Genomic DNA, 27,542 nt, shown 5'->3' with positions numbered 1-27,542 from the left:
ATGGTTTCATTCCGGGAAAAAGCACTACAGATGCAATGTTTGCTCTGAGGATGTTGATGGTGAAGTATAGAGAAGGACAGGAGTGCCTAGAGGTACTGTATGAGGAAGTCAGGAGTGGCAGAGAAGTGGTACAGGATATGTACAAGGTAAGTGTGACAGTGGTGAGGTCTGCGGTAGAAGTGATGAATGCATTCAAGGTAGAGGTGGGATTACATCAGGGATCAGATCTAAGCCCTTTCTTATTTGCAATGGTGACGGACAAGTTGACAGTGGAGAATAGACAGGAGTCCCCATGGACTATAATGTTTGCAGATGACATTGTGATCTGTAGCGACAGTAGAGAGCCGGTCGAGGAGACCCTTGGGAGGTAGAGGTGTGCTCTAGAGAGGAAAGGAATGAAGGTCAGTAGGAAAAAGACATAATACATGTGTGTGAATGAGAAGGAGGTAAGAGGAATGGTGAGGATACAGGGAGTAGAGTTGGTGAAGTTGGATGAGATTAAATACTTGGGATCCACAGTACACAGCAATGGGGAAGTGTAAAAGAGAAGTGAAGACAGTGCAGGCAGGGTGGAGTTGGTGGAGAAGAGTGTCGGGAATGATTTGTGACACCCAGGTACTAGCAAGAGAGAAAGAGATGGTCTACAAGACAGAAGTGACTAAAACCAGGAGAAAGAGCTGGAAGTGGCAGAGTTAAAGATGTTAAGGTTTGCATTGGGTGTGACAAGGATGGGCAGGATTAGAAAGGAGTACATTAGAGGGTCAGCTCAGGTTGGATGGTTGGGAGACAAAGTAAGAGAGGCCAGATTGCACTGGTTTAGACATGTGCAGAGGAGAGATGTTGGGTATATTGGGAGAAGGGAGTTAAGGATAGAACTGTCAGGTAAGAGGAACGCCTAAGAGGAGTTTTATAGATGTGGTGAGAGAGGACATGCAGGTGGTGGGTGTTATAGAGCAAGATGCAGAAGACAGGAAGATATGGAAGATGACGATCCACTGTGGCGACTCCTAATGGGAGCAGATGAAAGAAAAAGCTGAAGGTGCATAGGAACTAATATTTGACCACTTATGAAAGCAGTTGCATAAAACATCCCTTTCAAATTCAGATTTAAAACCTGTTGATCAACCTTCATTGTATTTTTTTTCTTTGTTGTGGAAATTTGATCTATCAGCTCCATGGTCCCAGAAAATACACCATATTACTGTTCAGCTTCCTTTCACATTATATATTTTAAAAGGTACAGTAATTCATGCTTTCACATGTTTTCCAGTGTATATTAGCAAGAAGGCACAGTCTTATTTTGGCAGCACCAAGTACAAAATAGAAGTGAGTCTTCAATGGGAGTCCAGTCTATTTCCAGACTATTGCATTGTATGTTTCCAAACCTCTACACTCACTCTCCCCTTCTGAACCTAAAGTAGCAAATTAATATAAGTGTGGACCTGCATTCTGACTAGCTTTAGGTCTTGACTTCTTTCTTTCTAAAATTGGACTAAGCAAGACCAGACACATACATTACCCAATAGGGAATTCTGGAAAATTAAAGTACTCCATATGAGAAGGACTAAAGTTGGTTTAGAAAATTGACAAGAGAGCTTTACCCTCCACTTCGCCACAGTGTAGGATGAGTCGCCGTGCCTTCCCAAAAATGATGGGATTCTTTCATCAGGTTTGATTGACCTAAACAATGCCATCTTAAACATTCATGCATACAAGGAGACCGTATACTGCACTATTCTTTCATAAACACAATAACACCCAATAACATATGGCAGTAACCTTTTTAATGTGTAAATAAAACTGGAGTACTCTGAAAATACTCAAGAATCACAGGAAGTATATTCAAATTTCATACTGGCAATGATTTGGCCTGGATTTAAACTTAGGACTCAAGAGGTTTTTCCCCCTCTTGTAATCCTACTCACTGTGATTTTTTGGATGGGGGAAGGGGAGAGTTGGCAAAATAAACTTGGGTCCTTTTCTAGGCAAGTTGGCAACACTTCCAGATGTTTTGAACTTTTTGTTTATTCCCCTAACTGTAGATTTGGGCATTTTCAGCAGCAATATGTTTTACTAGCCAACCCGCGGCGTACCATACGCCGCATAATCAGGCCGCTTTTTTAATGATTTTTAAGCACAGGGAGAAAATTAACATTTGAAAAATCGGAAATGTAATAAATCACCAAGAAAAGTAACATTTCATGTGCCCACCCCCAACTCGTCACCTGAGTCATTTTCCTCTTTGCACAGTCCATATGCACGTGTGAGTCACGTAGACTTTTCATTGTTGTTTGCGGTTTTGGCTGCTTTTCTATATATAATCCACCAAGTCATCTGACCATGGTAGTACCGAGGGGGGGCGTACAAAGGGCAGGGACATAATCAGTGCGAGCGTATGAGCCGCTAGCCATGTTTTTGAAAGTTTGGCCCTGTGCCTTATTAATTGTCATCGCAAAGGCAAGTCTAACAGGAAATTGTCTTTGTCTTAAAGTAAAAGGCAAATTATCCACGACAAACTGTTTTACACGCTGCATACCAACTTGCGGCGTAGTATACGCCGCATAATCACGCTGATTTTTTAATGTTTTTAAGCAGAGGGAAAAAATGAACATTTGCAAAATCCGTAACGCTGCTTTCAGTAAGTACAATGCACGTGCGTTTAATTTGTCAGCCACTTTTTGCCAGCCGTCTTTTCTGGTTTGGGCCACTTTTACAGTGTTACCGCTTGTGTATATTAAATCTTGAAATCCTTCGAGTAACTAATTAACTAACACCCACCCACCCAGCTTGTGTGAAAAAAATGCGCCCGTTCTTTCATCATTTTGTTGCAGCCTATCAAAGACTTGCTGATCATGTTTTGTAGACTCAATATATATTGGCTTTTCACTCAGCGCGAGGGCGCGCGTTCATCTCGGATTATTACATCCTGCTAGACTAATCTGCTACACGGCTGCGTTTGAAAAACCAACTTATCCCGGATGAGTTTCACCGGCATTAATGATTAGGAATCTGGTTGGAACAAAACCCTGGAGCCACAGGGGTTCAGCAGGACCGAGTTTGGCAAACACTGCTGAACACAGACGAAACCGACTCAGGTGAGGAGTGGGGGCGGGCAAAGTAGTTGCAGCTATTGATTATTCAGTGTTGTTTGCCTGGGTGTCTGATCTGCGTTGACTGACATGGCTGTTTTCTGCGTATCCCATGGTTGTCTTCCGGCAGTGTGAATGCCTCGAGAGACAGGGCGTCCTTGTGTGGTGAGTTGTTGCAGTTTGTGACCACGTCGCCGACATTATCTCAATGTTGGCAAACAAAGTCAACAGCCATGTTGCGAAGTTTGAGAGCAACAGTTTCGTCAATGACATTTTTACATCCAGCTAGTCTGCTAGACTAATGTGCTACACGTCTGCGTTTGAAAAACCGACTTATCCCGGATGAGTTTCACCGGCATTAATGATTAGGAATCTGGTTGGAACAAAACCCTGCATCCACAGGGGTTCACCAGGACCGAGTTTGGGAAACACTGCTGAACACAGACAAAACCAACTCAGGTGAGGAGTTGGGGCGGGCAAAGTGGTTGCAGCTATTGATTATTCAGTGTTGTTTGCCTGGGTGTCTGATCTGCTCAACAGGATCATAAATAAAAGGAAAACAATGTGAAGGCAATGTCACAGGTGATCCTGTGGTATAGCGGGTCCACAGCTCCCCTTCAAAAGCCCATTTTTAAATAAATAATAATCGCACTCACGGTGTAGCGAGGGGCATGGAAGTATGGCTGAAACGGTTTCCAGGTAGACTCGTGCTGCAGGCATTTCTCCCCTGTGCAGTGTATGAGCGAGTGAGGAGAGAGAGAGAGAAAGCCGGTACGTTAGAGTGAGCGAGAGCAGGCTTGAAGGCAATGTGTTCCTGTGGTATAGTGGGTCCATAGCTCCCCTTCAAAAGGCCATTTTTAATCAGGCGACTGACAGTAGTGGAGTCAGGCACAGAGAAGGTCAGCTGCAGAGAGAGCGTCTCGACTGTTGCAGGGCCTGAAGCAGGTGAGACGCTAATGAAAAAGAGGCACAGGGCTTATTGGTTTTTAAAGACTGCCTCCTTCATTGTGTTTTAACTTCAGTTTTAAAGGATTGCGCGGCTCTCTCTTGCGCTGCCTGTGTGTGCCTCTGTCTCTCTGTGGCGCTGCCTCTGTGTGTGTGCGTGGCTCTCTCGCGCGCGCTGCCTGTGTGTGCCTCTGTCTCTCTCTGGCACTGCCTCTGTGTGTGTGTGTGTGTGTGTGTGTGTGTGTGTGTGCGGCTCGCTGTCTCTCTCTCTCTCTCTCGCTGCCTGTGTGTGTGCCTCTGTCTCTCTCTGGCGTTGCCTCTGTGTGTGTGTGCGCGGCTCTCTCTCTCGCGCTGCATATGTGTGCCTCTGTCTCTCTCTGGCACTGCCTGTGTGTGCGCGGCTCTCTCTCTCGCGCTGCCTGTGTGTGCCTCTGTCTCTCTCTGGCACTGCCTGTGTGTGTTTGTGTGTGCGGCTCTGTCTTTCTGGCACGGCTCTCTCTCTCGTGCTGCCTGTGTGTGCCTCTGTCTCTCTCTGGCGCTGCCTCTGTGTGAACCAAGGTTCCACTGAGGTTGACTAATGAAAAGTCAACGTGGCTCAGAGCTGCAAGTGGACTGTGGCACAGACAAACAGAAATGACGGCATGTTTTCCGAGGCGTCGCGTCCAAGTTGGTGGGCGTGGCTCTGTGATTTTTTCGTCGTATCCAATGGTCTAAGAGTTGGTGGCCGTGGCTCCTTCCTGTGTGCGCCATTGGCGTCTTACTTGTCGGCAGTTTAGTGAATCCACGCCCCTTCCGGCATGCTTTCCATGGGTGGCTACTTGTCTCCCGGCTTAGTGAATTATATATATAGATAGTTACTCCACAACTTATGACGGTCAACACACCTTTCTCTTATTTGAATCATGTGTTCCAATAACTTTGATGAATGAATAAGGGAATTTGACCTCTGTACTACCTCATATGTATACCCTAGTGAAACAGGAAATCATGGATTACTGTTTAAAAGCATCTGCTTGAAAAATTCATATACAGATTAAAAAAATGATTCAGTTACACTTTGTTTCTAAGACCTTCTAGGGGTTTTGTTAAAAATAATTATTTCTCGAAAAGGGATTTTTTTTTTTCTTAGAATAAACTTATTTCAATTAAAAAGGTTGAATTTCTTCCATTTTTTTTAATGCAGGATTAAAGAAATTCACCAAGAGATTTTCTTTTTTTCAACCCTTTCTACTCATCTTTGCCAGGTGTGTCAATAATTGTAATGGGGACTGTAAATATTTATTATAATAATTATTATACTATTATATTTTGGGTCCAGATTCTTAACTTATTCTTAACTAATTTCCCCTTGGGGACTAATAAAGTAGATCTAACTAAATATTGCAGGTTGGGTCAATGAAAGATCAGCCATAGGCTCAGCTGCCAGAAAGTTCTGAGAATGACAATATGACATGCAGGCTGCCGATTTCAATTTAATGTGCTGCTAGAGCAAGTTTGTTTTATAAACACTTGGTATTGGCAGGGTGGGGGGCTGGGGCTGTACTAGTGGAGGGGGCAGATATGTTTTGTAGTTTGTCTCCAGTAGTTTTTTTACTATATACACTATGTGGTAGAGATTTAAAATTTAAAAATACATTGTGCTTTGATATGTTTTGCTCTGCTGTAATAGATACGCTAACATATTAAAGGCATTTTCTTTATATATTAAAAAAAAAAAAAAAAAAAAAAAAAAAAAAAAAAAAAAAAAAGGTATTGGCAGGGCAACCCAGGTAATGATTATACCTAAGCAAAAAAAAAGATTTGCAAAAGTATTGGGATGGACAGACAGTCTGGCCCTCCCCGGTCACACTCTGTGGTGTAAGTAGTCTGTTTGGAAACCTAGTGTCATTAGGGAGCGCTCCTCAGGTGTTAATGCAGATCTTTAAGTACTGGCCAGGAAACAATTGTGAAGGCTTACCCGACAGAGTTACCTGATCTGGGTTTAAAGGGCTCCTGAAGTTATTATACAGGGGGCCTTGGAGTTGGAAGGAAGCCATTCCTAAGTGACTGGACAAGTAAAGAAGACTAGAGGTGAACAAATATGTGTGGGGTACATAGAAGGCTTAGAATTTACTTATGTTTAATCCGTATGTGTTTGTGGGATACTCGTTTTGACGCTTCACCTAATGTAAAAAAAAAAACAACTTTTATTTTGTTACTTCTCTTTTTTTTGGTCGACATTTGGGTTCAGGAACATAGTTTGAGCACCACCTACAGTTACAATATATATAATATGTATTGATGCATCCCTAGTTTATCCTTTCGATCTACTATGTTTATCATTTGCTATCAAAAGAAATAGCTAGGGTAGGAGAGCAGTACAAACAAATTAAACATTAACCTGTTTGATGTTAACAGCAAGCATAACTCGGCCTCAGAATTCTATAATTATGGTTAAATCCTAGTCAGACTCGATGGTGATGTGTAATCCATCCATCCATTTTCCAACCTGCTGAATCCGAACACAGGGTCACGGAGGTCTGCTGGAGCCAATCAAGGCAGGAACCATGATGTGTAATGATTCGATTTAAATTGTTAAGTTTGAAAAACTCTTGGGACAGTACTCTGATGTCATCTAGTGGATTTAAAAATGATTCTGAAGAAAAATCATCAATACTGGAATTACCAAAGCCTACGAAAAAACTCTTAAATCCGTCCCACCTTAAATCCCTTCGCACCTCTCCGTCAGCTTCTTTTGTCTTGTAAATGTGTCGATAAGCAGCCTGCTCTCACATCCCCCCACCGCCGCACAGTTTTCTCAGCTCAAGTCTGTTTACCTGCGTGTCAGTTTTTTAGAGTTGTATAGAGTGAGAAGTCAAAGAAAACGACACCTTTTATAAATACTATATCGTTATTTGGAACGCATGAATTTCATGTGTGTTCCGTGTCTACAACAATCTATGTAAATACATCGTTAAAACAGAAACTTTTTCATGTTTTAGTAATAATTGACAAAATGTAGACATGAAGTGTATAATGTGTGAAGCCTGAAGTCCAAATATCAAGTAAACATTTTCACAAAATGTACAAATATAACAGAACAAGTGCGCTTCTATTCAAGAATATAACTGCAGAAAAAGAACCCGCGTTAGGATGCGACATTGACACTCCTGTCATACGATCGCTTTGGTGGCGCAACGGTAACAACGATTGACTGGTAATCAAAACTTCATGGGTTAGATCCCAGACGACTCAGTTTTGAGAAGTGAGCTGCTCTTATTCTTACTATTTTAGAATAAAAACATACATTTGATTTGAGTTTGTAACAGCCATTGTAAATTTATGATACTTGTAAAGGTTAGCTTTGTTTTTTTTTTTTTCAGTTTTATTCTCTCAGTCGCGTTCATGCTTCCCCCAATCTGACACTGCAGTTTTCACATTAAGATGTCCTATAACAGAGGTGAACTCAAATGATGACAAGGGTTCTACATCAAAGAAAGAATGCACATCGCACTTTTGGTGTCACTGTACCTTTGTATATGTACACGGGAAGCTCTGCAGTCTACTTGTGACTTTACGCTGTAGGAAGATAAGTAAATAAACGTAAATAGGTAAATAATATTCGATCTGGCTCTTATATACAAAGTACAGCAATAGCAGCTTCCACCTGCCGCTATAGACTCTTCAGTACGAGAGCGACTCTCCACGCTATAGTGTTTAGATCTGGATGGTGTATGTGCCCAAAAAAGAAGTCTGACTGCATTCTCGTACCATCGCTTGCGAACTGAAGTGTCGGCATGCACTTTCGTGGCATTACACATGAATTTTTTGAGCATAGCCCTGTCGATCAAACACAGGAAGCTCTGCAGTCTACTTGTGACTTTACGTTGTGGGAAGTAAGTAAAAAAATCAAGGTAAATAGCATTTGTATCAGCATACAGTGTAGGGCTGTAGGAGATCAGTGAGGTAGGGGGGAGCAAGGTTGTGGAGAGCTTTAAATGTTAAGAGCAGTATTTTGTATTGTATTCTGTAGTTAACAGGGAACCAGTGAAGTTAAGAGAGAATAGGTGTAATATGTTCAGTGGATTTAGAACAGGTTATTATCCTGGCAGCAGAATTTTAAAGAAGTTGTAAGCGATGGATACGTTTTTGTGGGATGCCAGATAGAATAGCATTACAGTAATCTATACGTGAGGTGACTAGGGCAATAACCAATACTTCAGTACTGTGTTGCGTAAGAACAGGACAAAATCTAGAAATGTTTCAGAGATGGAAGAAGGCAGCCTGAGTAATGTTACTTATATGGGAGGAAAAAGAGAGAGTACTGTCTAGAATGATGCCCAGGCTCTTAACTTGGGAAGGGATGTTTGTGTTAATATTATTAATTAAAATAGAAGAATGGTTAACCTTAGCAAGTGTAGATTTAGAGCCAATGAAGAGCACCTCAGTTTTATTGCTGTTCAGTTGGAGAAAATTGTGAGTCATCCATGTGTTTATGTCTTGGAGACATGCTGTAAGAGTATCTGGAGGGAAAACACAAGTGGATTTAGTGGATAGATATAGCTGTGTGTCATCAGCTGTTATGGTGTATAAAATCTGTACATTTTGGTTTAATTTTCCATTATATTTTGATCAAGATAAAACAACAGAGGAACTACATTTAAGACAAATCAAAGCAGGTTTTCTCACACCTCACTTTTAAAACAGCTGTTTCCAACTTTGAAAGGAAGACATTTCTGGTGGTTCAATTACTTTATAACATGGGAAAGGATGCTGAGCTAATACCCCAGGCTATTGATTACTTTATGGATGGGCATCTGGGAAAACATTTGTGGTTTATGGCCTGGGAAAGGAAAACTGAGGCAATATCAAAGAACTTTATTATCTGGGAAAGAGTTTGAGCAAAATTCAATCACATTGACAGCCAGCCAATCAGGTGCATGTGTTGTGAAACCAAGGCATGACATTTCATAATAAATATGCCTTGGCTTGAAAGAGGAAAGAGAGAAGAGGAGAAGAAGGAGAAGAAACAAAGAAAAGGAGAAGAAGAAGAGGAACAGACGAAGACGGCATTGTCGTCAGAAAGGCATCATGAACATCGATTGCTAAATCAAATGCCTCCCTGGGACATTCATCCTTGTCATCTGTAACTTTTTCGTAAGCTATTCCTAAAGACTATATATATTCAGACTTTCCTATCAGTACCTATTTTCTATTATTCTTTGTTCCAGTGGTATTATTATTATTCTTGTAATAAATACCATGCTGCTTTTAACATTCTATGCTTTGTCTTAATGTCTAGAGTGATTGAATTAATAAGTTAGATTTCTTTGAGCACCTGGTGCAGCCAGATTTTTTGCCATTATATCTGTGCTGCGAGGTTTATAAGGCTGAGAGTAAGGGCGCCACTCAAAAGAAGGGACAGTGCGAGGAAGAAGAAGGTATTCTTGGCTGATAAATGGCCTATAGTCAAGAGTGCCGAGTCTTTTTATGTTTAAATGTATTCTTGTAGGCCAAAAGTAATATTTAGGTCTGAGATATCACTAAAACATCGTATGTTGTTCGTGCCGATAATAAGTAAGTCTCTTGAAGTGCTGAGTGACAGGCTGATGTGTGGTTTAAAGTGCTAAGGGTTGATCAGCGTGTGTGTGTCATTCATGAGGCACTGTTGTGGTTAGGGTCTGTGTCTGTGTGTTTATCTATGTGTGTGTGTGTTCATTTTAAAGTGCAACAGTAGACCAACCCGATAACGGACCTGACGAGAACATTTACCCTTGAGAAACAGGTAAAGGGTAAGTAGAGGGAAATACTACGATAATGCATCAGTGTAACAATGAAATTCAATACCATGGTGCCGGAAGATATTACCTATTGGGAAGATATAAATGAGAAAAAGACGCAGCCCCAAAACAGAACCCTGCGGAACTCCCCGAGTAAGGACTGCGTTCTCAGATTTAAAGCCCTTTATTTGAACAAATTGCTTCCTATCAGTGAGGTAGGAAGAAAACCACTGGAGGACAAGGCCACAGACTCCAAAACTAGCTAGTCGTTTCAAAAGTATCTGATGGGATATGGTGTCAAATGCGGAGCTAAGGTCAAGAAGCATGAGAATTGATAAAAGTCCCATGTCAGCTGCCCGGAGAAGATCATTTGTGATTTTGACCAGGGCAGTTTCTGTGCTGTGTTTAGGACGAAACCCAGATTGAAACTGTTCAAAAAGGTTATTTTTTGAAAGATGGGACTGGAGTTGGGAGGCAACTATCTTTTCGAGAACTTTAGATATAAATGGAACATTTGAAATAGGCCAATAATTGTTAAGGATATTTGGGTCTAAACCATGTTTTTTCATAATTGGAGTAATTGAGGCTGTTTTTAGTGAGAGGGGGACTGTACCTGTAGTAAGGGAAGAGTTAACTATTGCAGTTATCATGGGGGAAATATGTGACAAACAGGACTTAACAAAGCTTGTAGGTATTGGATCTAAGTGGCATGTGGAAGAATTAGATTTTGTTATAAGCTCCGAGATATTATTTTCAATGGGTAAAATGAAATCTGAGAATAGGGTAGTTGGTAAGGGAATATGGGTGATAGTGGAGAGAATGACATTTTCTGCAGAAATAGAGGAAGCAAGTTGCTGGTGGATTTTTTCAATTTTTGAGTTGAAAAAATCCAAAAAAGTGCAGCAGTATTTAATAGAGAGGTTATGGTAGGCAACATTTTCTGGTGGTGTAATTAGCCTTTTAATTGTAGAAAAAAGAGCTCTAGTATTTTTCCCTCCTGTACTGATAATGTTAGAATAGTATACAGTTTTGGCAGCAGAGAGCATTTTTGTATTTTAACATATGATTTGAGTACATTTTGTGTACAAGACCTATCTTTTTAGCTGTTGGCCTGTGGCTTTGAGCTGACGGAGTTCAGCTGTAAACCAGGGAACAGTGCGAATAAATGAAACAGTCCGTGTTTTTAAGGGAGCTAGTGTATCAAAGGCAGAAGACAGAGCAGCATTGTAATAGTCTACTAATTCTGATGGTGTGGTAGTGGAAGGAGAAACAGGCTGGGATTGCAATAAATCTATAAGGGTCTCTGGGTTTACATGCTTGACATTACGAAACGAAATTACATGCTGAACCTTTGATTTACTGAGAGGTAAGCTAACATCAAATGTGATCATTTTGTGATCTGAGATAGGTAATTCAGAAGGAATAAGATTGTGAGGTGTAATACCAGCAGCAAACTAAGTCTAAAATATGACCCTTGTTATGGAGTTGAAAAGTTGACATATTGAATTAAATTAAAACAGTCAAGGATTTCATTAAAAGCATTTGTCAGTGCATCAGCTGGCACATCAAAGTGTATGTTAAAATCACCCATGAGGATGACATTAGTAGACATTGCACACAAGGTTGTTAAAACAGTTAAAAGTTCTGTAATAAAAACACTTGATAGTTTAGGAGGTCAATATAAAACAGCAATTATAATAGGTGAAGGTCCGCACAGTTTGGCAGCTAACAGTTCAAAGGATGGATAAGCTGGAAGAGGTATCGGTGATAATTTTAGGTCTTTGCGGTGTATTATTGCGAGACCGCCTCCCCTCCCCGAAGAATGGGATTTGTAGATGCAGACAAACTCTGGAGGGAGTGCTTGATTTAGATGGAAATAATCACCTGGTTGCTGCCAAGTCTCTGTAAGACGTAAACAGTCCATCTTAGTGTCTATGATAAAATCACCAATCAGCAGAGCTTTGTTAGAGAGAGATTGAGTATTAAATAATCCAAACTTCATAGCGTCTATGGACGTATATTCCGGTGATTTTACCAAAGGTTATCACCACATTATGATTAGTACACCACTCAAAAATACGTGGACAAGTGCGTCCTTCAGACCAAAGTAAAGGAATAGACTCGCTGCTACTCCTGCTGAGGCAAAAATGAAGACGAGAGCCCCGGTGAACATACTTTGGTTGACAGAGAATGCCGCGGTGCAGCAGGAGATCAGCAGGCAATTCATAGTTTGTTCAAAGTCAATACAATTCATCTGGTGAATACTTTAGTTTTGAAGATGTGACTGCATTAGATACCAAAGTAAACATAATAATTCATGACAACCAATTGAGGTTTATCATAGTAGATTTCCAGAAATCACCCAAGCAAATTCCAGATTGGAAGCAAAGCAATGTACCCCTTGTGTATCTACTCGGCCCAATTAAAATAACACGTTAGCCAGTAGACGGTCACCACTGGGATTTCCGCAAGTACTCAGCAATTGACAAGGGGCAGTTTCAACCACCTATTCATCAAAGCTAGTTACTTGAGCAGAGAATCAGTGGGAAAGTTTCCACTTACCCACACAGCTTGCAACCAGCAAAGAACAGTTCTACGAGGGCTTTTGTTAAGGCGGAAGGAGGCAAGGGACGCAAATGCGTGTTATCAGTTTTTAATCCAATGCAAAGGCGAAGGAATATCCGATGCAAAAGATAAAAAAAAAAGCAAGTAAAAGTACACAAACAGGACCACCGGCAAGCAGCGGCAGACAGAAACGCCAGCGTTCACTTCCAGTTCCCAGGAAGTTAGAAGGGAGGAGTGACAAATACAGCTATGCCAACTGTCTGGATATAAGTGCCAGATCGAATGTTATTTACCTTGATTTATTTACTTATCTTCCTACAGCGTAAAGTCACAAGTAGACTGAAGCTTCCCATGTACATATACAAAGTACAGCGACGGCAAAAGTGCGACGTGCATTCTTTCTTTGATGTAGAACCCTTGTCATCATCTGAGTTCACCTCTGTTATAGGACGTCTTATGTGAAAACAGCAGTGTCAGAACGGGGGGAAGCGTGAATGCGACAGAGAATAAAACTGAAAAAAAAAAAAAAACCAACAATGCTAACCTTTAAAATTATCATAAATTTACACCGGCTGTTACAGACTCATCAAATGTATGTTTTTATTCTAAAATAGTAAGAATAAGAGCAGCTCACTTCTCAAAACGGAGTCATCCGGAATCGAACCCATGAAGTTTTGATTACCAGTCAACAGTTGTTACCATTGCGCCACCAAAGCGGTCGTATGACAGGAGTGTCAATGTCGCATCCTAACGTGGGTTCTTTTTCTGCAGTTATATTCTTGAATAGAAGCACACTTGTTCTGTTATATTTGTACCTTTAAAGAAAATGTTTACTTGATATTTGGACTTCAGGCTTCACACATTATACACTTCATGTCTACATTTTGTCAATTATTACTAAAACATGAAAAACGTGTTTACATAGATTGTTGTAGACACAGAACACACATGAAATTCATGTGTTCCAAATAACGATATAGTATTTATAAAAGGTGTCATTTTGCTTGACTCTCATTCTATACAACTCTAAGCAACTGACATGCTGGTAAATAGACTTGAGCTAAGAAAACTGTGTGGCGGTGGGGGGATGTGAGAGCAGGCTGCTTGCTGCTTTTTGACACATTTACAAGACAAAAGACGCTGACTGAGAGGTGCGAAGGGATTTAAAGTGGGACCTATTTATAGTTAATATTTCTTTGCACTTTGCCACGCTAAGGTAATTCATCAATATTCATAAATGGGATGAAGCCTTCAACCAAAATACAATGAGAAGCTGTAAAGCTAATTTTAGAACAAACTGAAACTGGACCATTAGTTGAATCTAGTGATAGTGATAACAAGGTGAATTGGTTACCAGACATTGACACGGATAATGGAACTGATGCAAAAGATACTGTGGTTGCATGGCAAAAAAAAGCAAAATGATTGCAATCAAGCAGACGTTGGCTCCCTAAGCACTATTCATAATACAACTACTGTCATTCATATATGGTGGAAATGTGGAAGTTACTAAGCTTTACACAGTAGTGTAGAACTGTGGTTCCCAAAGTGGGGTCGTGACCCTCTGGGGGGTCGTGAGACATTGGGGGGGGGGGGGGGGGGGGTCGCGAGATGATTTCCTAGAAATCAAATACTTTTTTAAAACTTTTTAGAAATTAATTAATTTAATTTTTTAGAAATAACATTTTATCCATAACTAACAAAAGATAAAAACTAGTAGTTAATAGTTACATTTAAAAAAAAACATGCAAATTAAAAAGCCATCAGACTGTCTTGGAGCGAGTGCGTCGGTGTGTGTACAGACGGTGCTGGAGCGATGCTGAGGAAAAAGAAAGGTCTTAAAGCAAGAGTCTTACAAGTGGCGCCTCACATAAAATTCACGCATTGTATTATACACAGAGAAGCTCTTGCGAGCAAAACACTTGACCCAGAACTTAAACGTGTTCTTGAGACTTCGATAAAAATGGTCAACAATATACAGTGGTGTGAAAAACTATTTGCCCCCTTCCTGATTTCTTATTCTTTTGCATGTTTGTCACACAAAATGTTTCTGATCATCAAACACATTTAACCATTAGTCAAATATAACACAAGTAAACACAAAATGCAGTTTTTAAATGATGGTTTTTATTATTTAGGGAGAAAAAAAATCCAAACCTACATGGCCCTGTGTGAAAAAGTAATTGCCCCCTTGTTAAAAAATAACCTAACTGTGGTGTATCACACCTGAGTTCAATTTCCGTAGCCACCCCCAGGCCTGATTACTGCCACACCTGTTTCAATCAAGAAATCACTTAAATAGGAGCTGCCTGACACAGAGAAGTAGAACAAAAGCACCTCAAAAGCTAGACATCATGCCAAGATCCAAAGAAATTCAGGAACAAATGAGAACAGAAGTAATTGAGATCTATCAGTCTGGTAAAGGTTATAAAGCCATTTCTAAAGCTTTGGGACTCCAGCGAACCACAGTGAGAGCCATTATCCACAAATGGCAAAAACATGGAACAGTGGTGAACCTTCCCAGGAGTGGCCGGCCGACCAAAATTACCCCAAGAGCGCAGAGACGACTCATCCGAGAGGTCACAAAAGACCCCAGGACAACGTCTAAAGAACTGCAGGCCTCACTTGCCTCAATTAAGGTCAGTGTTCACGACTCCACCATAAGAAAGAGACTGGGGCAAAAACGGCCTGCATGGCAGATTTCCAAGACACAAACCACTGTTAAGCAAAAAGAACATTTGGGCTCGTCTCAATTTTGCTAAGAAACATCTCAATGATTGCCAAGACTTTTGGGAAAATACCTTGTGGACTGATGAGACAAAAGTTGAACTTTTTGGAAGGCAAATGTCCCGTTACATCTGGCGTAAAAGGAACACAGCATTTCAGAAAAAGAACATCATACCAACAGTAAAATATGGTGGTGGTAGTGTGATGGTCTGGGGTTGTTTTGCTGCTTCAGGACCTGGAAGGCTTGCTGTGATAGATGGAACCATGAATTCTACTGTCTACCAAAAAATCCTGAAGGAGAATGTCCGGCCATCTGTCGTCAACTCAAGCTGAAGCGATCTTGGGTGCTGCAACAGGACAATGACCCAAAACACACCAGCAAATCCACCTCTGAATGGCTGAAGAAAAACAAAATGAAGACTTTGGAGTGGCCTAGTCAAAGTCCTGACCTGAATCCAATTGAGATGCCTATGGCATGACCTTAAAAAGGCGGTTCATGCTAGAAAACCCTCAAATAAAGCTGAATTGCAACAATTTTGCAAAGATGAGTGGGCCAAAATTCCTCCAGAGCGCTGTAACAGACTCATTGCAAGTTATCGCAAACGCTTGATTGCAGTTATTGCTGCTAAGGGTGGCCCAACCAGTTATTAGGTTCAGGGGGCAATTACTTTTTCACACAGGGCCATGTAGGTTTGGATTTTTTTTTTCTCCCTAAATAATAAAAACCCACCATTTACAAACTGCATTTTGTGTTTACTTGTGTTATATTTGACTAATGGTTAAATGTGTTTGATGATCAGAAACATTTTGTGTGACAAACATGCAAAAGAATAAGAAATCAGGAAGGGGGCAAATAGTTTTTCACACCACTGTAAAAGCGCATCCACTCAATATCAGACTGTTTGCCACTCTCTGTAACGAACTGGGATCGGAGCATGAGTGCTTGCTTTTCCATACAGAAGTCAGGTGGCTTTCGCGAGGGAATGTGCTCTGCCGCCTGTTTGAGCTGCGGGACGAAGTGCGCTTATTTCTGATGGAGCATGGGTCCCAGCTCGCTGATCACCTCACTGATCCTGACTGGTTAACAAGGCTAGCGTATTTGGCTTGCATATTTGAAAAACTGAATGGACTTAATATGTCATTTCAAGGTGAGAACACACACATAATTTCGCTAAATGATAAAATCCACGCATTCAAGAGAAAACTTGAGCGCTGGACTGAGCGAGTTGAAATAGGAAGGATTGATATGTTTTCTGAGCTGGATGAAAAAAGTTATATGGTTGTTAGAGCGTTATGTTCTTTTTTGTTGTCATGCTCTTGTTTGGATAAGATATTTTGTTGAAATTAAACAAATGAGTAAATTACTATTAAAAAAAATTATATGGTTGTTAGACCATTGTGTTCTTTCGTGTTGTCATTCTCATGTTTGGATAGGCCTATTGGCGCATGTGCACCGTTGCGCGCATCATTTGTATGTTTTAACCACTTCCGAGGATAGTGGGGGTCACGAGTCACTGGCACGGTTATTTTGGGGGTCGTGGGCTGAAAAGTTTGGGAACCCCTGGTCTAGAATAACACTGCCTGATCCAGACAGTTGATACACCCTCTCTGACTTCGAAACTCTCATGCTCAAGTAACAGAAAAAAAAAATTATTAGAAAAGTGCACAAAGAAATGCACTTACACTGTGCCAACAGCAACATCAGGCTATGTGTAGTGACTGTCTCAAAACATGTCACATGAAGGATGTGTTCTAAATCTTTATAAGTGCAGCAGTGGACACTAGACATACATGTTCTACTGTATTTATGTTGAAGTTTTGATATTTACATGTTTTTGTCACATGCAATAGCATTTTTTTCTTGTTGAAAAAAAATCAAAGAGGCTACCTGAACAGTTCTTCTCAATGAGCAGTCAATCAGTATTCCCTCCAATGTGTGTGATTTTGAGAAATTCCAATTAGAGAAGGGTCTAGCTGCAGCCCACAATACCTATGACATCAGACACGGAACGCCCTTTGATGTCAGTTTTGAAACGTCCATCACTGTTTTTGTTGGCGCTCGAAAGAATGGTGACTTTGAATAAATCTTTAGGAAAGCTTTTTGTGGAAAAAAGAACAAGACAGAGTTTGATTTGGAAATCAAGATGACAGCGAGTTTGTTGCAAGTTTTATTAATATCAGACTACATCATACTTTACTTGTAGGGTACATTATACCAGAGTGTATTAAAGATGTTAGCTGAATTGACTTTCAGGTGCCGTGCAATACTAAGTACTCTTAGAAAGTATTAAGCAACAAGCAGGTCCATTTGTGTAGCGTATTGTTACAGGGCTGTTTGGAAAACTCAATTCAGAATAGTAAATCAACAGATTCAGCTGTCGATTATTTTCTAAAATAACTAATATTAAATTTAAATTGTCCATTTTTGAGTATAACGGACCATAGCTAAGTGTAACGGATCGTAATCAAATTACCAGTGACAGCGGTTAAGTACTTATAATTGCCCTGCCCTATAATTGTCCTGTATATCACGTATATGCTAGTTAATCAGAAGCAAATCCAATCAGTAACCTGGGGGCCTCATGTATAAAACAGTGCGTACGCACAAAAATGTTGCATACGAACATTTCCACACTCAAATTGCGATGTATAAAACCTGAAGTTGGCATAAAGCCACACACATTTTCACGGTAGCTCCAACCCTGGAGTATGTAAGTTCTCCGCTCAGTGTTGCAAACTGGAGGCACCCAGCGTCAAAGCAGTGCTACTGTTCCTGTGTGGTTACCCTTTTGTTTTTAGATCCACATCCCTGATGCGGCTTTATCATATACACTGAAACTAACTGCATATTGTTTATTAGTTTAAGGCATCCGATTGTAATTAACCTGTAACAATATAATGGTCCAGGGAATAGCCAAAGTATTCCAAATACCATAGCTGCTTAGCGTTGTTACTCTAACTTTACCTTCTTTTTCTTCTTTCAGCTGCTCCTGTTAAGGGTTGCCACAGTGGATCACCTTTTCCCATATTACTCTCACTGCACCACTCGGAGTATTTATGTCACTATATCTGATTGTGGAATCACAGATCTACAGCAGCTGATCTGAAACAGAATTATCCAGTACAGTGATCCCTCGCTATATCGCGCTTCGCCTTTCGCGGCTTCACTCCATCGCGGATTTTATATGTAAGCATATTTAAATATATATCGCGGATTTTTCGCTGCTTCGCGGGTTTCTGCGGACAATAGGTCTTTTAATTTCTGGTACATGCTTCCTCAGTTGGTTTGCCCAGTTGATTTCATACAAGGGACGCTATTGGCAGATGGCTGAGAAGCTATCCAGCTTACTTCTCTCTCTCTCTCTTGCGCTGACGTAGGGGGGTGTGAGCAGGGGGGCTGTGTGCAGCTGCTTCCTGAAGGACATGCTGCACGGAGCTTCGCATACTTAAAAGCTCAAAGGGCACGTATTGATTTTTTTTATCTGTCTCTCTCTATCTCTCTCTCTCTCTCTCTTCCTGCTCCTGACAGAGGGGGTGTGAGCTGCCGCCTTCAACAGCTTTGTACCGGCGGTGCTTTGCATACTTAAAAGCCAAAAAGCCCTATTGATTTTTTTTTTTTTGACTGCTTGCTTTGCACTCCTTTGAAAAGGAAGATATGTTTGCATTCTTTTAATTGTGAGACAGAACTGTCATCTCTGTCTTGTCATGGAGCACAGTTTAAACTTTTGAAAAAGAGACAAATGTTTGTTTGCAGTGTTTGAATAACGTTCCTGTCTCTCTACAACCTCCTGTGTTTCTGCGCAAATCTGTGACCCAAGCATGACATTCTAAAAATAACCATATAAACATATGGTTTCTACTTCGCGGATTTTCCTATTTCGCGGGTGGCTCTGGAACGCAACCCCCGCGATGGAGGAGGGATTACTGTATACAGCATCAAGCACACGCTGCCTCAGCCACGCTGTCTATTGAACTGCTCTCGCACGGCAAACGCTTCAGAGCCTTTCCTGTATGGACCTTGCAGTTCAGAAACAGTTTCATCCGAAGAACTATAAACGCACTCCATCAGTCCATCAAGTGCTCCTTGTAGAACTGTTTGTACTTATAAGTACAATTACCTCACTGTAAACTTGCACTACAGTTATAATATTGCACAACCTGAGCCACTTTATAAAGCGCGTATTTACCTATGATGACGATATCATTTTTAAGATGAAATGCAGCAAAATGTTTATTATATTATACAGATAAAACTTTAATTTCATTTAAATAATCTATATTGTTAATAATTAAACATGTGAGGACACGGTGCCGCAGTGCTAGTGCGCGGAGCTGGCGCTCCATTCACGGATTGTTCCTGCCCCGCGCTGTATTCTTGCAGGTGCTGGCATGACACTGGAAGGATAGATGGATAGAATAATTAAACACGTACTACGAAGATATTTCAATGTTCCTTAAAAGTTTTGAAGAATCTGCGTTCTAAGCTTACAGATGGCTTAATGACTATTACAGAGTTGATTGTGTGGCGATTGGGTATTTGGAGAAAGAAAAGTAAGGACAGGAATTGGGGGTTAGTACGTTTGAAAGAGACAGTACTGCTACAATAAAGTATTTCATCGAAGGTCACACATGGCGCAGCAAGCATCTTGTGTGAGACATGAACAGTCACTGCGCCACCGTGTTCCCATGTTTAATAACATGCTTTTAACTCCTATCATCATGAAAATTATATCACGTATACATCTCAGTATTTTAATTATTCAGAGAGCTGTAATATTACGAATGTAATGGATTCTGTGTCCTGTGGGAAGAAGAGAAAGCCCAGAAGTACGTAGTGATTCACACACATAGAAGATCAAATACAAAACAAAGCATTTAATGTGCTACATTAGTTACGATGGGATTTGAGAAACTAGTAAATTAGAACGATTTTAAGATGAAGTTTATGATGTTCTACTTTAATGGCAAAATAAACTACGTGATTAAAGTGGAAATTTAGAGATTAAAGTTGATATTTCGTGCTTTTTTTCCCCCCACTGTGTGCATTTTTTTTTCTCTGTACCCTAATAAGCTTTCATATGACACTCAGATGGTGGGCTACGACTCGCCTTTTCACAGCGACTTTGATATGTGACAACTTCTTTTTTATTTCGGGCACTGTGTGACTTCAGCTTTCAAGTTTCTCGACACGCTATGTCACTCGATCAACTTCCTTTTGTTGTTTATACCACTGTTTAAACCAACATAGTACGTTTTTCCTTGCCTCCACTTGGTATTCACTGAAATTCTTCTATTTTCCCCCACACTTTTGCCATTGCCTTTTCACAGAAGGCTGAGCTTAAGGGCTATTTATATTGATTTGCATATTCAAAGAGGTGTAATTCTGGGTGGAGTTGGGGCAGGACAGCAGGTGCGTGCACGTGCGTTACTTTTCACGCTGACAGGGATTTATGTAATGGAAGAATGTGGAAGTTGGCATTCACACAGATTTATGCATCAGGATTTTTTTGTGTGTACAAACATTTCCGCTTTTGTGATTACGCCATGTTATAGTGTGAGTTCTACACACGGCATTGTACATGAGGCCCCTGGTATTTTAGATACCAAAATATATTTCAGAAAGACAGTGAAGAGAGATTGAGCCAATATAAAGTGATTTTCCACTGAAAAGTGGAAAAAGAGCACAAGTTTCTAAGACAAACACAGTTAATAGTTGATATACTATTTTTTCTCGTATAGTAATGTTACTAGTCAAAGTTTGAATACATTTAGGTCACTTTAGATGACCTTTTTTCATAGTCCTGTATAATATATATATATATTTATAGTATATAACGGAAAATTTTAACAAGTAGCTACAAACAAAGGTCAAGTGTTAAAGCAATATTCAATTACCTCCTGTTCAAGATAGTTCAAATTAGACTCTAGACAATGGGGAAAAGAACAGCCAGTTATTATTATTATTATTTTGTAACGTTCTTTCAATGGTAGTATAGTTTGTTTAAACTCAAAACAATATTCAACGTCTCATGCTCAACTCTCCTGCATTCTTCAAAAATACTGCTTTTGAAGTTTTTTTTTCCCCAATTGAAATAAAGAGAAACGTTTGTTCTTGTGCATATTTGTCAGTTTTAAGAACTTTATATCTATTTTATATTCACCAGAGACACAAAAGTATATTTAAGTCCACAGAGGAACCTACAGTTGTGTTTTGTGTTTGGTGCTCAGGAGTTTGCTTGACTTTTTTGCTATAAAAGATCAGATTATACAGGCTTCATCAGCCACTTACAAAGTCACAAAAGGACAGTGGTGATCCATGGAGGTATCTGCAGCTCTCATAACTTGTAAACTTTGATCAATTGACAATTTTAACACAATTGAATGCAGCTACATCACCACATTAACAAGATTTTATTTGACAAAATAGTATACTGTGTACTTTTCCACCTTTTGAAAAGCTTGCTTTGATTAACTTTAGATTAATTAATTCATGACTGTTTATTAACACAATTTTCTCTTTTAAAATATTTAGTAGAATATGACAAAGATCATAGTACAAATACTTTAATTTTTAAGAACGTAAGAGTGGAGTTACATTACCTGCAATTGACAGGCAACATATAATCTATTTTCATAAAGGTTTAAAAGCGTCATTTGCTGTATCTTTTATTATAATGTTTGTTCTGATTAAAAGAAATAGCATGCTATTTTTTATTCATAGAATTTATTGCAATTTCTTGATTTACATTTTTTAGGAAGACATTCCATAAATTAGAGGATGGCAGTGTCTTCTCTTACTTCAGAAAGCCAGCATTAAAGGTGTGCAACTTTTCAAGATTTTTTAAGGGAAGAACGGTTATCAGAATTTGTCTGCTTAAAGTATTTCTGAATTTTTTTTTCTTCCAGCCAAGACAGCCGTCTTCAGTTTCCACATGGGAAGGAGGACATTCTGTGTACCACAGGTAGTGCTTCCTAATTCTCAGTTTAAAAGTTCTCTGACACTCATTTTATATATTAGAACTTCACAAAAAGTCTTTGACCAACAAGTCACAAACCAGGCCTCCAGTGAGGCCTTTTGTGTCTTTCTTCAGCGTTGTGTTGTGTCAGTGGCATTATGGGGGCAGAGAATAGTGGTCTTAAAAATGGGGGTTTTGTGTGCTCTAACTTATTAATTAAATGGCAATCATTTCTGCTTCCAGTAATTCCAGACAAGATAGGGAACAGCAAGGACCTTTCTCCGTCCCTTCTTTTCCATTACTGAAGCATATGCTGCCTTTCTCTCCTTTTCTCACTAACTCACTCATTCACACATGTCTTAAGGTCTTGATATTGTACAAAATATATTTTGCAAAAACAATGTGGTATGAGACTATTGAACTGGAATACTGTAGAAAGTCAAGTGTTTTCACCTATAAATACCCAAACTTTTATATAAAATGCATGTATTTTTGAAAATGTTGACCAGATTATTTACATATGCCAGTACAATGAATAGTATCAAATTTAGTTTACCGTTCTTAAAATTTAGGCAATGAATGGCTTCATAGGCTTGCTTTTTGATTGTTTTCCTTGTTCTTCAAAGATCAGTTTCATCTGTGGTATTAATTAGCATTAACTGAATTTGCAGGTCAGCATATTTATGGTTATGTGTAGTAGTTAGCAAATTGTAATGTATTAAAATTATTGAAATGCCACATAATGATTTACAGAAATGCATAATATTTAATAATCTGCATTGCTGTGCCTTGTAGCATGGAAAATGTGGTTCGCACAAAGGCACTGCCCTGTCAGGTACTGTATGTATTGAAATGATTCTTATCGGCTCAAACACAGCAAATGTCTTAAAGGTAAAGATTCCCTTATTCTTTTTCGATATCATTCAGTCATCAATCAATCTAGCATGGTAAACACTTTAAATTATGTATAACCTTTTACATGTAGCATTTCTATTGCAATATGTTTATGTGAATGTTTTAGTATTTTTTAAAGTATACTTACTAAATTGGGAACAATTAAATTACATATTATTAGAAATGATGAATTTGGCCTTCATAAGTGACTATATTGTGGTAATTGGACTATTTTTGTCTTTCAGGCACTCACTTCAGTACAATTCCTGTAGACGTACAGATTGAATTGAAATGGGTCTTACAGCAATGTATTAGTAAATAAAAATAAATGCTTTTTTCACTTCAAAGCACTTAGTCATTTTTAATTATTTGTGCACTTTCTGAATGGTTTCTAACTAGACATGAAATTCCCTTGAAGATGAACAGCTATGGTTGTATGATGGAGTTTATTTTTTCTTTTTTACTCTACCTCATGAATACAGGGAGTACAGTAGAGGCAAAAAGACAGAGAAACCAATTGAGCTAAGCATTCTTATTACATGCTGTGGTCATATTGGTGGGTTTATTTCATAAGCCAATTTGACTGTACTTTAAGTAAAAGTGGAGTTAATGTGTTGATATTCCTAATAAAATACTTCACACTCTGTATTTTTTTTTTCTTTTTCACAAAAAAAGTCTTCATTGATCAAAAACATCCTGACTGCTTGTGACCGGCTTGTTGGGACAGAACTCAGGCCAAGAATTCTGGATATGGACAAGGAAGAACTAACACACACAATTAGAAAAATCAGATGAAAGAGGAGACGATGAAGATATCGAAGAAGTCATGTTTGTGATGAGAAACGCGTCCCCATAGTAACTTGCTGCCTACACCTGTATAACTTTACTTTGAGTGTCCAGCAGCACAAAACACAGAGTAAAAAAAAAAAAAAAATATATATATATATATATATATATATATATATATATATATATATATATATATATATATATATATATATACACATACACACACAGTGCATCCGGAAAGTATTCACAGCACATCACTTTTTTCACATTTTGTTATGTTACAGCCTTATTCCAAAATGGATTAAATTCATTTTTTTCTTCAGAATTCTACACACAACACCCCATAATGACAACGTGAAAACGTTTACTTGAGGTTTTTGCAAATTTATTAAAAATAAAAAAATTGAGAAAGCACATGTACATAAGTATTCACAGCCTTTGCCATGAAGCTCAAAATTGAGCTCAGGTGCATCCTGTTTCCCCTGATCATTCTTGAGATGTTTCTGCAGCTTAACTGGAGTCCGCCTGTGGTAAATTCAGTTGATTGGATATGATTTGGAAAGGCACATACCTGTCTATATAAGGTCCCACAGTTCACAGTTCATGTCAGAGCACAAACCAAGCATGAAGTCAAAGGAGGTCTGTAGACCTCCGAGACAGGATTGTCTTGAGGCACAAATCTGGGGAAGGTTACAGAAAAATTTCTGCTGCTTTGAAGGTCCCAATGAGCACAGTAGCCTCCATCATCCATAAGTGGAAGAAGTTCGAAACCACCAGGACTCTTCCTAGAGCTGGCCGGCCATCTAAACTGAGCGATCGGGGGAGAAGGGCCTTAGTCAGGGAGGTGACCAAGAACCTGATGGTCACTCTGTCAGAGCTCCAGAGGTCCTCTGTGGAGAGAGGAGAACCTTCCAGAAGGACAACCATCTCTGTAGCAATCCACCAATTAGGTCTGTATGGTAGAATGGCCAGACGGAAGCCACTCCTTAGTAAAAGGCACATGGCAGCCCGCCTGGAGTTTGCCAAAAGGCACCGGAAGGACTCTCAGACCATGAGAAAGAAAATTCTCTGGTCTGATGAGACAAAGATTGAACTCTTTGGTGTGAATGCCACGCGTCACACATTTGGAGGAAACCAGGCACCGCTCATCACCAGGCCAATACCATCCCTACAGTGAAGCATGGTGGTGGCAGCATCATGCTGTGGGGATGTTTTTCAGTGGCAGGAACTGGTAGACTAGTCAGGATAAAGGGAAAGATGACTGCAGCAATGTACAGAGACATCCTGGATGAAAATCTGCTCCAGAGCGCTCTTGACCTCAGACTGGGGCAACGGTGCATCTTTCAGCAGGACAACGACCCTAAGCACACAGCCAAGATATCAAAGGAGTGGCTTCAGGACAACTCTGTGAATGTCCTTGAGTGGCCCAGCCAGAGCCCAGACTTGAATCTGATTGAACATCTCTGGAGAGAGATTTTAAAATGGCTGTCCACCAACGTTTCCTATCCAACCTGATGGAGCTTGAGAGGTGCTGCAAAGAGGAATGGGCAAAACTGGCCAAGGATAGGTGTGCCAAGATTGTGGCATCATATTCAAAAAGACTTGAAGCTGTAATTGCTGCCAAAGGTGCATCGACAAAGTATTAAGCAAAGGCTGTGAATACTTATGTACATGTGATTTCTCAGTTTTTTTATTTTTAATAAATTTGCAAAAACCTCAAGTAAACTTTTTTCACGATGTCATTATGGGGTGTTGTGTGTAGAATTCTGAGGAAAAAAATTAATTTAATCCATTTTGGAATAAGGCTGTAACATAAGAAAATGTGGAAAAAGTGATGTGCTGTGAATACTTTCCGGATGCACTGTATATATTATACTGAGAACAAAGGGTTTTAAATATGACGACTTACCGTCATTCGTTTTTTTTTTAGTTTATTTCTGAGATCACAGATATAGGAAAGTGCTATTGGTTTGTTATTGTTTCTTGTGAGCAGGGTTAGGTTAGTTTGGTTGTGAAGCCTTTGGGTAGTCCCCACCCCCCAAAACAGAATATGGTAAGTGTCGTCCTACAGCAGTGGACTACGGGAAAGAAATGATAGCGGCTTTATAAGGGGTTGGACATGGGTCGCTAGGGGGGATGTTTACCTGATTGAGGATTACAGAGTTGTGCATGGGCTGCTTGTGGAGAGAATGTCTCCTATTAGTCAGTTCAGGCTCCTGATTTTTGGAAGTTGGAGAAGCTTAAATATTTAAGACTGCTTCAGAACCTTATTTTTGTAGTTAATGGTCAGGCAGGTTTTTTTTTCCTAGAAAGTGAAAGTTGCCTCAAAGATAAGGCCATATTTTGATTATTATTTTTTTTCTATCATTTTTTTTTGACAACATTTGTGGTGCAGAAGTTTATGGGTTATTTATTTATTTTTTCTTTGTAAGATTTTTGTGTGCGAGTATGGACACTTTATATATTCCTGCCCCAGAACTTTAGTTGCCAATGAATTGATACAATAAACCATTGTTTTACTTTTTTCTTTCTGCTGTAATTCTTTGGTTTTTGACTCTGATGATATCAACTCCCGGTCCTGGTCGGTCACAAACTACTAGCATGTTACCTACTCATGTAGGTGACTTGTGACAATGTTGTCCTTGTTATTTACTTTTGACTGCATGAAGGATATGCTCTCATATCTTGATGAAATATGGGGTTAAAAAAAGTTCCCATCAATTGCTGCTGTTCTACCAATTTGGTTGTTATGTTTTGTTTTAATTTTGTTAACCTTCAAAATTTCCACTGTAAAGAAAGAAGGGGATGGACTGGCTTTCTGACCTGGTTCAATAGTTCACTGTCTACTCAAGAGACCCGTATAGTGGATGGAGGACACGGATGGATGTCCTCACTGGGATTGTGTGCTTTATTTCTTTAAAATATATTCATATTTGAACCTGGAACTTGTATGTGTGTGGTTGTGTCCAGGGTTTGGGGGCTAAAATGCCCCCCCCACAGGTTAAACTCCCCTAAGTGGTAGTTATAACAATGAGCTTTGTGTTTTGATACATCACTTTAACTTTCAAGACCTAGACTATTGGCTTGCAAATTCAAGATGGGAGTCTAATTAAAAGCAAAAATTAGTTGCAACAAAAATCTGCAGCCCCTGGGACTGAATATGAGAACCACTGTATCAAACAATGCCATGTTACAAATCAGGATTATTAATATATACTATATGTGTGTGTGTGTGTGTGTATTATATATATATATATATATATATAAATAATAATAATAATTCATTACATTTATATAGCGCTTTTCTCAGTACTCAAAGCACTATCCACACAGGGAGGAACCTGGAAGCGAACCCACAATCTTCCACAGTCTCCTTACTGCAAAGCAGCAGCACTACCCCTGCGCCACCTATATATGAGACAGAGAGAGGGAATATTTGTGTGTTTCATGATTTACATCTTTTGTAATGTTAAAATGTGCTTACCTGTTTATTCATCCATTTCATGTCCATAACAGTCTGTGTTGTATGTGATAACTCATTTTATAACTAACTATACTCACTCAGATTTCTTTAACTTAGTACATAACTTTGCTCCACTTCACCATCTCCATGATGCATACTGGTACAGCAGTTATGTCTTATACTCCATATCATCTTGGCACATCTGAATAATGTAAAAATTGCTCTTACAGAGGTATGTTTATAGACAATAGCTTAGCATTCAACACTGTTGTGCCAACAGAACTAGATTTTGGACTTCATAGTGAACAGACCTCAGCTTTGCAGACTGCCAGCATCATATCCTCTATGCTCACTC

The 27,542-nt window shown here is 39.5% G+C and overlaps 1 protein-coding gene and 1 long non-coding RNA gene across 14 annotated transcripts in view; one reads left to right on the top strand and one right to left on the bottom strand.

Moving 5' to 3' along the window:
* The window catches only part of LOC114660794 (zinc finger protein 501-like), a 95,835-nt gene that overhangs the window by 49,608 nt on the left and 18,685 nt on the right, over nt 1-27,542 (bottom strand). The window lies entirely within an intron of this gene.
* On the top strand, nt 21,781-23,282 carry LOC127529683 (uncharacterized). The gene is made up of 3 exons (XR_007936305.1): nt 21,781-21,904; nt 21,992-22,047; nt 23,181-23,282. It is a non-coding gene; the product is annotated as an uncharacterized LOC127529683 (long non-coding RNA).

Source organism: Erpetoichthys calabaricus, chromosome 11 (genome assembly GCF_900747795.2).
Source record: "Erpetoichthys calabaricus chromosome 11, fErpCal1.3, whole genome shotgun sequence".
In the NCBI taxonomy this organism is placed as follows: domain Eukaryota; kingdom Metazoa; phylum Chordata; class Cladistia; order Polypteriformes; family Polypteridae; genus Erpetoichthys; species Erpetoichthys calabaricus.
This window is presented reverse-complemented; position numbering and strand designations above follow the sequence as displayed.